Genomic DNA, 13,769 nt, shown 5'->3' with positions numbered 1-13,769 from the left:
GGGCAGCAGCTCAGAAGCCCCTACCTCTGGGCCAGGAGCAGCAGGACTCAGTACCTTGGTCTGGTGGTCTGGGGTCCTCTGCGTCTTTGTAGTGTGGAACCAGGTGGCAGCCTGTCTGCAGCAGGGTGATTGGGCATCTTCCGCACAACTCAGGACCTCAGTGGGGTGTGCCAATTCTGATTATTTCTATGGCTTTGGTTCTAATGTCTGCATTTTACATGTATGTGGTTTGCAATTATCATTATTATCATTATTACAGGTTAAAATATACTACAATACATAATGCAAATCTAATTTCTGTAGAATTCATAAAGAACCCAAGAATTAATTGAAATTTGTTTGAAGAACCAATGTCCTAATCATTTTCATAGTCCAGTCTAATCAAATTATATCAATGGGGCACATTTGTTTTAAAATCTAGGATATTAAGTCTCAACGAGTTCAGTAATTTACTGAACATCATGAAACCTAAGAGTAATACTATCAGGATTCAGATCCAAGTCTGTAATATCAAACCTTTTTATTAAAGTTTACTTTAGGCTACCACAGTATTTGTGTAGTATTCATTGTAGCTATAATGGGGTTCTGACAACCACAGAATCATGCCATCCCACCCACCCCTCTTCTTTAACAAAGAGAAGACTATTTGTTTTCTTCTCTAATCATTTGTATGTGTTGTGCTTAGCCACACGTGTTGACATGGAATTATTTACCAATGAAACTTTCGTCAACTGTCCCCTTTCCCTTCCACAAGAAAAAATGTCCGTCACAAGTCTATTGTGCTTGTGATTATCATTTTTCAGCCCTACACACTTTTCTTTAAAGATAGAATCTGTTCAAAAGCTTACTTAGTTGAATTGAGATAAAGTATGCCATGAAATGGTATTAAGAAATGGACTTGTTAAATATGGTGGCACAGGGAGGTTGAGGCAGGAAAATCACAACTCAAATCCATTCTGGGAAACTTAGCAACTTAGTCGAGTTGCTTTCTCAAAATAAAAAGGGCTGGGGATGTAGCTTTGAGCACAGGCCCTGGGCTCAATACCCAATACAGTCAAAGAAGAAGAACAGGGAGGAGAAAGAGAAAAAAACAGAGAAAGAGGCTTACATGAGATATCTCATTGTAAGTCTTTGAAGGAAGCAGTGGCCCTAACAAGATTCAGAGATAAAAAAAGCTACCTAGTTTACATTTATGTATCAATATGTTCAACCTACTAATGAATTAAATTTGTCATCTAGACTTTTTGACTGCAGCTATTTATGTATGTGTGTGTGTATATATATATATATATATATATATATATATATATATGAGATATGGTATATATTATATGTGACATACATACTATATCTGATATATTATGTATATAGCCTGTGTTCTCTGAATCTCTTTCTATCTTTACCCACCCATACAAGTATACAGAGAAAATCGAAGCTGGCAAACTAGATGAAAAAAAGGTCTCTACAAGTAAAAATGTAATCAATGGGGTAGTAGAAACCTGTTCCTAAACGATATGAAAACACAACTGAAAAAGTAGAGGCATGTGGCTACCTTCAGGAAAAATTCTACGCTGGAGCACTTGCAGAACTGACTTGTGCTCCTGGGCACACAGTGAAGGGTAGGAACCATGTGTCTGAGATCAGCATGGCGGCCTGACCCAAACTGCTTGGAGACAGCAGCTGCTGTAACTGATAACAACTTGCATCCATGGGGTAAGTGGCAGGAGGTGGGCTCAGTTCTCTGCTTCCCTCAGAGCTCAGTGACCTTGATGTGGGAAATAAAGTGAAAAAAGCTGGTTGTGATGAACATGCATCCAGCCTGAGCTTTGGAGAGAAAGAAAGTTGGCTCCATTAGTGAAGCCATACAATAGGAGGTCAAATGCAAAAGTAAAATAAATAAAAAATAAAGCATTAAATATATAAATAAATAAAGCAAGGTTAAAACAATAACCTAGAGGTGGTAAGAGGAATGGGCTTTGTGAAACAAATTTTCACAGGATTGGTCAGCATCTAAACAATTAGAATTTTATTTATTCTCCTAAACAATGATGAGACATTGAAGGGTTTTGTTTTAAAAAGATGAAGTGATTGCCATGACAGGTCATGAAGAAAAGAATCAACTAGAGGTGGAGGAAACATTAGGAGACGTTTATGGTCTTTCAGAAGAGAAGTAATAAGGACCTGAGCACTTAATTCTGGATATATATGCTATGCAGTATATTCTGTTAATTAAACTTCTCCGTATAATGGAACAGGAGAGAGTTTGTCCTATATTTTATGGACATTCAGCACTGGTAGGAAAAGAAGAGAATATTCCATTAAGAAATAGTCCATTAACAGTTAATTTCTGCTGAAATTCATAAAAGATTGAAGGGATGAAATTGGTTATATATGTACCTTACATTTCACTCCCTGATAAATTTTTTTCAATATGTGTGCCTAGGAGTCATACGGTAAAATGGAATAAAACATAGGTAATCTACATGGTAGGAAATATAGTTAAATGGGGAAACACAAGTACTTAATGTTTATAAACTTTCAACAGCTCTCCTCTGTAAATAAGCTACATTATAGAGCTGTTTATTTACATGTACAGATTCTTCTCATGCAGCTGAATATTAAAGTCCCATGCATGGATGAGCAGATTATTGAACAATTAAATTAAATGTGTTTCAGAGCCTCAAAAGGGAGGACATCTGAAATTAATCTGTTAATTATTAGCTGTACTGGAAGAGTCTTTAGAACAAAATAGAGTGGTAAATTAAATTTTACCTGTTGGAAAGTTGAATTTTGCTGACTTAGTTGTAAGTGAAACTGGAAGCCGATTAGTAAAGCCACACATTTTTATTTAGCTTTTTCTGTATACCTTGTCAAGAAAATGGGGAAAAAATATACAAAAAAGGCTTGTAAAATAATCACTTAGGAAAAGGTTTAAGCAGTTGGCAGCAAAAGTTTAATCAGTAATAGTGTTTTAAAACTAAGGAAATGAAACACAAAATGACAATTTCACTTTTGGCTTGAAAACGAGGAGATTTTGTGTTTTAAGTATGTGTTTAGAAAGTTCAATAAAATATTTCAACAAGAATTTGTTTTATTGATTCTATTTTAAATAGAAATGATTTTTGAGAGGTTAAGTATTAGGTTATTAGGTATTAAGTTTTTATTTTGAAACCATGTTGAAACTTTATAGTCTTGGGCAATGAGGAAAAGCCATGCACTCTAGTGCATAAATTAAAGGACAGACATTTTGTTCTTCTGTGAAGTTCCAACTGTTTCCTGAGGTAATGACAAATCAGTTCATTTCTTAATAGCATCAATGTAGCTTTTTCCCCACAGTTTGGTTAAGGTGTTTCTCTCCTACAAACTATATCTGGAAAGACTGATCCTGAAATGGAACCAACTAGCAGGCGTTCATTTTTTTAAATGAAAAGCGTAAGGATGATTTTTTTTAAAAGGAAAAGGCTAAGGATGATTTTAAAAAAAAATAACTTCATAGACCTTTTCTTTCTTTTTTGAAGTGAACGATTTCTGTAAATACTTGACATAATGGAGGCATTTAGTCCAACAAGCACCTGTTAAAATTTTTGTTTTATGTTGAGGGTAGTAGTTTCTGTTCCCAGTTTTGACTTTTCTAAAACAAAATAAAAATGAGATGGGAATTTCTTAAAGTTGAGCAGTCCATAGCTCCATTTACAAGTAAATTTACAAAGATTTAAGAGTAAAATAGAGTAGCATGCACTATTTGCTCAAATGAACCTTGCATACATCTCTACTGAATTAACCATCTCTACCGAATTAACTGAGTTTTATGAGCAAATAGTTATATAGTAGATATAATATATTCTTAAATTTTAAATTTAATTTTAGGCAGATTCAAGGGCAAGGAAATACATACAATTGAAGCTCTTAGAAAATTGAAACAATTATGGTAAACTATATTCTTGTGAGAAAATTAAAATAAGTGAAATATAAAGTACAAGATACTGTGCAAATTTCAAACTAGTGTATCTCCCCTAGTTAATTTCAGCTACAGACTGTATGAGGGTGAAAGGAAAAAAGGGAGAGAAGTGTTTTCAGAAGAAGTGATAGTTTCTCTTTTTACCAAGCACCAGGTAAAATATCAGAAGAGACATAACCAGTGCCCCAATTCCTCTAAGGGTGTGAACAGTTCACTGTACTGAGTACATTCAGTACCTGAAAATATCTGTTTTTCATCCAGATTGGCTTTTACACAAATTAATTCCTGATTATGATGCTCAATGATGACATGAAGGCCTACTCCAAATCCAAACAGAAAAAACTGCCCACGTGAGTGGTTCAAAATTGGGGGTTCATACACTATTCTCAATGCAGTGTTTCTGTGAGGGTCTGTATTAGGTTTTTGTGTTGGTGTAACAAAATACCACAAAGTGCGAGGCTTCAAACAGTGAAAATTTTTCATCTCACAGTTCTGGATGCTCAAAGTCCCAAATTAACATGCTAGCAGGAGCCTGCTCTCCCTGAACGTGCTCTGAAGGAATCTGCTCAAAGTTTCCTCTAAGTGCAGGACTTTCAGAGTCATAGGCAACGCTTAGCATTCAGATGCCTTGCTGGGATCTCAGGTTTAGTTGTCGCATGGTATTCATTCCCCCTGTATCAGTTGGTGTCTCTACAAAGGACACTACATTTTGAATAAGGACCCAAACTAATGGTTTTTTAAAAATGTGATTACATCTGCAACGACTTCATTTCTAACAAAGGTTTGAATTTACAGGCACTGGGAATTAAGACTTCAACATTTTTGTAGCTTGAATGCTACAATTTAACCCACAGGACTTCTATTTCATTTAGATTGTGAATTTTAAAAAATTTGTTTTGCTTCTATATTGGTTTTATAACTACATTCTCATCTAGGATTTGACTGTATGCGATATAAGTGCACAAGTATCAGAAATATTTCACAAACATCTTATATATTATGTTAAATTTATCTTACAATAAATATTAGTTTTGTGGTCTATGATTACATTATAAATTTTTTTTAAATATCCACTTGTAATCAGAGCTCTGGAGAATATTCTAGATAATACTTCACTTTTAGCATGCTCTTACTTTTTTCCCTCTTCTGTTTGCATTTGTTCTTTTTCTATCAGAGCTGACAGTACAATACAAGGGGCAAAGATTTAAGGTTAGCTCAATCACAATTAAGTTTAACCTAAGTATATTATTACGTGGAATGAAAAACTAAGACAAATTAGTGCTTAGTACCCTTAAAAGAAATAGCTTTCCAGAATTCAACCAGTTTTCCTACTTTGTTTTTAGGCAACTTTAAAAAACTCAGAAAATGCAGGGTGTGGTGGCACACATCTGTAATAACAGCACTTGGGAGGCTGAACCAGGAGGATTTCAGAGAGTTGGAGACCAGTCTGTGCTAGATAATGAGTTCAAGACCAGCCTGAACTGCATAGTAAATCTGTCTCCAAAAAAAAAAAAAATGCTCCAGTAAATAATGAAAAGATAGAACAAAATTTCACTGAGATTTGAAAATAAGCTATAAACAGGTCCATTATTACTCTTTAAAAAAAGTAACTCTAAGGTTCTCTATCATGGAGGAATTGGTTCTGAACTGAAGCTGAAGGCAAACAGCCTAGTTATAAAATTCTTATTTTACAAAAAAAATTCTCATTTTACAAATACATACTTACTTTCTATCAAATGTGTGTAATAACTCTAGAAATGTCATGAGGTATTGAATTATATAATGCGAAGAGAAAATTTCACACAGGTTCAGAAACAAAATATTCCAAATATTTGTTCCAAATATTTGCCAATATTCATATGTAAATAATTATTCTTTCAATCAATATTTATTTAATACACAGATGTTTCCAATTTTCTTTATGATAGATCTTGAAGTATTTATTAATGAATTAGACATTTTTGGACTTCAAGTATTTCTTAATTTAAGTAAGAAACATCAAATTTTTAAAAATGATCATAATGAAAATGTGACAAATATGGTAAATAATAGTATGTAAGTAGAGTCCAGAATTATCCTATTTCCCAAGAGAGTGAGAAAGAGAACCATATGAAAGATTGGACTGTGAATGCTGTTATTAATTGCCATGAGAATAACACCCTTGAGTATATTCTTCAGTAACATTACATTGGCTGATATGCTATTTCCAATTTATTTGCATAAAGCCATGAATACTTCATGTGATATTAAAATAATTTCCCAGAGGACTTTACATGATATTTACCTAATGCTGTTATGTCAAAATCAACATATTGCCTAATGTCATGCATAATACTATAAAATACCCCAGTCTTACTAAGGGATAATTTGACAACTCACACAAAGAATATACCTTGACATATAATTGTAGTCTCATAAATTTCACTCATAAAATAATTACATATATGGTATAAGCATGTTTTCCTTTCAGAGTTATATTCAACAGTAAAAATTAGAAAAACATAAATGTTCAACTATAGGACATTTGTTGAATGAGTTTATTTAGATATAATCGATAGAAATAAATCACTTAAAATATCACAAAACTATATGTACCAAGTTTCAATTATTTACAATATTCTAGTAAAGAGAAAATTGTAAAATAGAATAGTATATGCTGTTTGACCTCATATATGAAAAGATTGATATCAATTTTGTACAAATAGGAAAACTCTGTCAGAAGATGTGCTAAGAATGATTTCAGTCTTCATTATTTTGCTTATATGTGCTTCCTAACTTTTATTTACATATCTAACAAGCCAAATTTTAAAATCTCTTAAAAGTGAATTTCATTATATAGTTTGTAGACACACTGTGAAACTATTGAAACATTCTGTGGAAAAATTAGGTTTCACTAATATTTTAAAGCCTTTGTATGGTAAAATAGTGTACAGAATTTATTTTAAAAATATTAAACCTTTTATTGTAAAATAAGAGATAGATACAGAGAAGTAGCACAGGAAATATAGATCCTTATGATTTATTATGAGACAAACACCTTGCTGTCCATAAGTAGTTTAGCAATAGGACTTTTTCCTTCACTCCAGAAACCTCTACAAGGCCCCTTCCTTGGTCACAAATTCTATCCTCTCCAAGGAAGTAATCTGTAATATGACTTTCAACCATCTCCCAAATATGCATTTCTAGGCACTTCTTGTTCCCACATCTATGTTTTTACTATAGAAACTGTTGATCCCATAATGCTGTTTTCCAGGTTACCCAGTCCATTTACATCCTGGGATTTGACAGCTTAGTCCAGAAGTCTTGTCAGACTCGCTTTGGGTAGCACTATCAAGACATACAGGCAGTGAGTTTTCTTGTCAGAGGTCTTAAAATGACTAAATGTCCTTCTTATTCTTTTTTAAAAATTAGTATTAAATGTTTTATTTAAAAGTTTCTAACATGAAAAAGAAAGTACACAAATACAGATTACTTTATGATGACTAAGGCAGTGTTCTACATGACACAAATCAAAACAAAAAAATTTATAAAGTAAATATACCAGCACTGAACAAGGAACTTGAAATTTAATCCAAGCTACATATGCATAAAATGATCTGACCACAGGGTCATGCAAAATAAATTATTTCCTAGAACACCAGAATGCCAACTGTTCTGACTGTAAACTGCCTTATTCCCCAGTGAGTATTTTGAGAGAACTTCTATGTGGCATGAAAAGAACTGACATAAACTTAAAGACTGCAAAAATAGAACACAGTTAAAAACATATTTGTAATGCAATTCTGCATAAAATATATAGTTAATCTTATTTCTTAAAAATTTTAAAAACAAAAAGCCACCCTGAATAATAGTTAAAACCTCATCAAAGAAAACTGCTCATCATTTGCATATCATTGGCAGAAATCTGATAAAATTTTGTTGCAGAGAACAAATGAGATCTCTCATGAAGTCATTTAAAATTTGTTCAGAAATGTTTATAAGTTTATAAATTTCTGCTTATAACATCTTAAAATATTATGCTATGGACATAGTTTTTATTATTTAACTGGAGGACAAAAGAATAATTTGAAGAAAGTGTTTCTCAAAATGAGGTCCAAAGACACAAAAGAATTCTAATGTGGGCTCAGTAATGAAAATGTTAAATAAACATCCTGTATGACTATTCTATATTCTGAAATGCCCTATGGGAAAGAGCAACACTTAAAAGCAAGACCATAAACATATTTCTGACATGTTAGAATTCTCTATAAGTTTATGTTGTGCTTACTGCTTTTTGCTTTAAAACAAGTTCCAGGCATTAAGAGAAACATACATCCCCCAGAAATGAACATGTGAATGTTTATAAATATTTTCCTTTGATCTTTTAATTATTTTCAAACATATTTATTTGAACAAAAGATAATATATGACTACAAGCTTTGGAAAAGTTATATTTCTCATGAAATCGGGCATCCAAAAAAGATAAAAAGCTAATTTATTAAATGTCTACAAATTTTAATCATTCTAAATTTAAAACTAAATAGCTTACCTAAAATTAAATTTTACTAAGTTTTTAGTTTTGAAATTTATGTAGATAAGTTACTTTTCAAGTCCTTTGCATAAAAAAGTTACCAAAACAGAGGGATGCTATATCCACAACTCTTTAAATAATAAATTGCTAAGCACTAATTTTAATAAAAACAGTTTGAAGAACTTTCCCTCTGAAATGAATTCTACTGTGTATTTTATGTGTTATCCTACTTTAAAAAAAACACTTAAGTAGTTTTAACACAACTAACACTTAACTAACTTAAGAAGATAGAACTATAATATATTTGTTTTCTAAAGATTTATTCAAAACTGTTATTTTTTTTTTTTTATTTCCCTGAAGACTACAAAAGCTAAGCCCCCAAATTACAGGTAATATCATTTAGAGAGAAATTAGCACAGGTACAACATTCTACTTAAAAGACAAATTGTTTTCTTGTATCATAAATAAAAAGAAAAATAAGATTAGGCACTACGTCTCACTCAAATGGAATGTGTATACAAATGTGGTCAACAAGCAATTGCCTCATTGTTATTTAAATCAATTCATAAAAAGCAACTCTATCAACAAAAGATTCTATATTCTCTACCATAGACCATAAGAATCAAATGTTGTATCTAAATATAACCACAAAAAGAAATTAAAATTAGCTTCTAGACAACGATGAAATGGTTAATTGAATCCAGGCTGGTAACAAGTTTTTCCAAGCATTAAATGGCAACATAGGCAGAATGCATAGTTGAAAAATGAGGATCAGACCCATTCTTCTTCATACATGGATAGATGATTGATATATTCAAAACCTGCAAATTCATATCCATCAATCTTCCTCACAATGTCATTATCATCTGGAGTGAGCCCGTTAAGCTCATTAGTAAATTGAGGGTCAAAGTTGTCCAAATGGAATCTCCCAGAAATATTTGGTTTAAAGGGAGGCACCACCTGCTTTTGCTCCATCATGTCCTAGTCAACATTTTGAAAGAATGGATGCTTCTTAACATCAGCAAAGTCCCTTTGAGGATGACAACCCAATCTTGCTTTTGGGTCCCTGTTCAGAAATCTTTCCAGGACACTTGAAGCTTTTACAGACAGGCAATGAGGTATGAGAATGTCTCTTTCCAAAATTACTTGCAAGAGATAATTGATTGAGTTTTCATAAGGATTATCAAAGCTCTCATCAAGATGAAATGGAGATGTTCCAATCATCATCTCATACATCAGTACTCCAAGAGTCCACCAGTCCACACCAAAACCATAATCTTCTCCTTTAATAATTTCTGGAGCCAGGTAATTAGGAGTGCCACAGAAAGTGCTAGTCATATCTCCTGGATGTAAGCCTTCCTTAGACACACAATAGTCAGTGAGTTTAATGTGCTCTTCTGAGTCCAGCAATAAATTGTCCAATTTCAAATTTCTATACAGTATCCCTCACTGATGAAGATAGTTGAATGCTAAACTGATTTCTGCAGAGTAAAACCTGGCATGTTCTTCAGGAAGCATTCTTTGTTGCTGAATGTGAAACAGTAGATCTCCCCCATTTACATAGTCTAGAACAAGGAACAGTCTGCTTTCTGTCTGGAAGCAAGAATGCAGTCCTACAAGAAAAGGATGATTAGATTCTTGCTGTAAAATGTGTTTCTCTCTCTGTACAGGATCAGTGTTGACAAGCTCTTTTTTCACTGCTTTCATGGCATACATATGATCCAATTTTTTCAGTTGAACCAACAGTACTTTCCCATAACTTCCTTTGCCAATCACGCGGAGCAAATCAAAGTACTGAAGACCTAAACTAGGTGAAGCTTTGCCACTTTCCCTGTTGTTCCCTTCCTCATTCTGTTCATCAACTTGTTTTAAAGGCTCACAAGTTGAAATATTATGTGGGATCCCTGGCTGTGCAGGGTCTGCAGCCATGGATGAAGGATCCACCAGCACCATGGGCTCTGATGATAAAGAATGCTGCCCACATTCAATTGTGACAAGTTTGTGGCACTTCTTGCGAACTGAGAGTTTACAGTTGGTCCACTTATATACCTGGAGGCCAAGTCCCCTTATATCATCTGTGCAGACAGCACAGTGAGCTGGCCTGCTGAAGTGTTTGGCTTGAAAAGTGTGGCCATTCACATAATACAGCTTTCTCCAGTGGCCTGCAGCTCTGTGGTGGATGGATTTCTCTTCTCCTGGACAAGGATCTTTAATATGTTCTGATATACAAGGTGGTGAAGGAATTAAGAGCTCAGAATCTTTCTTTAGCTCAGAAACCCTAAAGCCCTCTTCTAACTCCAACTGAGGTGACATAGTATGTGGGTCTCCTTCCTCATTTACTCAATGTGTGGTGAAAAGCTGTTTATTGTCCAAACCCCACACATCTCGATCTTTATCATACAGGCCCTCAAAGGAGATTGAATTCTCAAGCAACATCATGATGTCTCTTCCCAAAATCAGGGCTGATTTGGTAGAGATGTGGGTCATGGAGGTGCCTGGGAAGAGGGACCACAGATGGGTTGGCTGCCCAGGAAAGTGGGGAGAAAGGGGTTGGAGAATGAATGTGGCCTGGCTGCCTGCAGGAACCACACTGGCCAGAATCCTGCAAGGCTCTCTGTGAAGTATTTTCCAATAGCAGTGGCCAGGGCTGGGTATCCACCAGGCTTCTCAGTGCCTCTCTTGAGCCGGTGGCTGTGACTTCGTTCTCACCCCCTGGACTTTGACTCTCTAGGTTGTCTGCGCCCAGCTCTGGGGAGACCTGCTTAGAACTCCTGGGTATTTCTCGGCCAGGTGATACCTGCCCTGGGCTCTTCCCAGTTTCTGTACCATGGGTATTTAGGCTTAGGGAGACTTCACAGGGGTACCTTGATTTTGATAGGTCCCTGGTGATCACTCCCAGGGAGACCGTCCCTGGGGTGTCTGTGACAGTCGTGCGGCTGCTGCAGTGTGGCCTGTGGCCTCTGGATGGAGTCAGCCGTCTTCTCAGTCTTTCACAGATACTTTCACTGCCTGGGGTCCTGAGGCTGCCTCTCAAGGTGGAGAAGCAGCTCAGCATGTTCACTGTTGACCATCTCCAGCCAAGTAAGCTTGGAGAGGACTGATATTAGACTGTGATGCCCGTTAGCAAGGGTTCCAAGTTCTGTTTGGAGATGTTGCCAAGGAAGTGAAGTCAGATCTTGAGGTTCCACAACCAGAGTCCCCATGTAATAGAAAACCCTATGGTCCATTATTTTTCTGCATACTAAATAAATCAGTGGCTATATATTTTATTATTTTTACCTCAGTATCTATGAATGTTTTTATCTATTTATCATCTGTTAGTTTTTCATGTTTGAATTACTGGGGCCTGTACTTTGAATCTCCACAGTGAACTGTGGTTATATCCTCACACATGTTTTTTTCAGATAAACAGCAAGAGTCTCTCTAAGTCACCAAATTGGTCAGGTTGGACTCCACTTTGTGATCTTACCTCAGCTGCCCAGAGTCCTGGGATTACAGTCACACACCATCCTGCCTGATTCAGTGTATTATTTAGAAACATCAGTACTAGGAAATCTTTTGGTGATTATAGGCATTGGTGATATCTTCACTTTTAGAGAAAAATATGTGCATTGACACTTTGCATGTGATGGGCACAGTGCTGAGGGTCTTTTCCAAATAAAGGAGGTATTTTTGGTGAAAATGCAATGGTGGGGATTTACACTTAGAAAGCCATGCAATTTTAGAATGGTTGTCTTTCTTAGCATTTTCATCTGTCACTTTCTAGAAATTTCCACAATAATTTTCCTTAAGAGATACAAATGTTTGTTTCAAAGTGTAATTTAGGGGTTGGATTCATTGCAGGCTGTAGCTTTGAGGTGCAAACAAATGAGTAATTATTCATTCCTTGCTAATGATCTAAATACCAAACTGTAGTATTCAGAATAGTAACATACTGTGTTTCCCAGAAAATAAGACCTAACTGGAAATATCTAACTGGAACCAGGCCTAGCTGATTGTTACCATCATGATGGTCAGTGTTATGCAGAAAATTATACCTCACTATTGTCTTGCTCTATGGCTACTCTGTAATGGCAGTTAAAGCAAGGATCGGCTGATTGGGGCTGTCATTTTTTCTTGTTAGGTCTTATTTTGGGGAAAACACAGTAGAGCAAGACAGGAGAGCTCATTGGGACTGCATGGCAGAGTCTTCGTAAATGCTAGAAACCATCACCCCAGGGGTGATGGTGAGCACATACATATAGCATTTGACTCTTTCCTTGTGGACACTTGTAATCACTTGCTATCCTCCTATCCCAATCAGCCCATGGACCTTGTGTCCCAAGTGGGTAGTTTGCATTTTCTAGATGCAAGGAAGCTGTAACCATTCAACGTGTAGTTTTTTGTTTTTGATGAGCTTATAAAAATCAGTATAACCATGTTGATGAGAGAAGATTGACCCAAAGAGGTGCTCCACCCCTCAGTGTAAGAAAGCTGACTTGTGAAAGAGGAGCAGCATCTTCCTCAATGAGAGGGTCATTTTGTGATGGAGTAGCCTGCCCTAAAAAGATCATGAATGGGACAGCAGAGGCAAAGACTAATCAATGGACCAGAGTCTGGCTGAAGACAATACCTGGGATGAAAAGGGAAAACCAGAACCCAGGGCTATGGACATTAATTCCAACTACCTAATTGAACCCCCACCTTGTGGTCTACAGCCAGCAGAGAAATGAGAGCTGAATATGTTTCCCATCTACTGAAAGGAGTAGGACACACCTTGGCATGAATTGTAACCACAGTCGAGGGAGAAATAAACAGCCAGGCCTCCAGTGCAAAGGGAGCACCTCAAAGACCCATAGGCCCAAAAGCTAGGCGTAGAAAATCATGGCTGTCGGGATCCCCAAAGTGCAGTTCATGGAAAGAAACCACTCATACAATAACACAGTAATGTTTTCTTCAACTCAATTCTTTTTTTTGTTTTTCCTATTTTGTATTATTTTTATTTTTCCTTTTTTAAGGATTTGGGGTTTTTCTCTCACTTTCTTTGTTTTCTTTGTATTTATTATTTGCCTTTTATCTTTTCCAGTTTTTTTCTCTTCCTTTTTCTTTACTTCTGTTCTTGCTTTTCTCTTCTTTACCTTGTTTGTGCTTTTGAGTGACTATTCTCTATCACTATTAACTTTCTTTTACTCCTTAATAGGACCTCCTATCATACAATTTTATGGATTCCATTTGTTTCCTATGTTGGGATTCCACCATATTCCTCAGATCCTCTATTTTTTTAAAATCTGTGTCCTCTCTAGATTTATTAATCATGTCTTG

General features: G+C 35.5%; 1 pseudogene; it reads right to left on the bottom strand.

The window, feature by feature from the left end:
• Nucleotides 1-9,252: 9,252 nt before the first annotated feature.
• LOC101708698 (protein kinase C iota type pseudogene) lies at nt 9,253-11,167 on the bottom strand (annotated as a pseudogene).
• Between the last annotated feature and the right edge of the window lie 2,602 nt (nt 11,168-13,769).

This window comes from Heterocephalus glaber, unplaced genomic scaffold, assembly GCF_053883595.1.
Source record: "Heterocephalus glaber isolate CG9 unplaced genomic scaffold, H.glaber_assembly_v1.0 deba00000347, whole genome shotgun sequence".
Classification (NCBI taxonomy): Eukaryota; Metazoa; Chordata; class Mammalia; order Rodentia; family Bathyergidae; genus Heterocephalus; species Heterocephalus glaber.
Note: the sequence above shows the minus strand (reverse complement) of the source record. Positions and strands in the feature narration are given on the sequence as shown.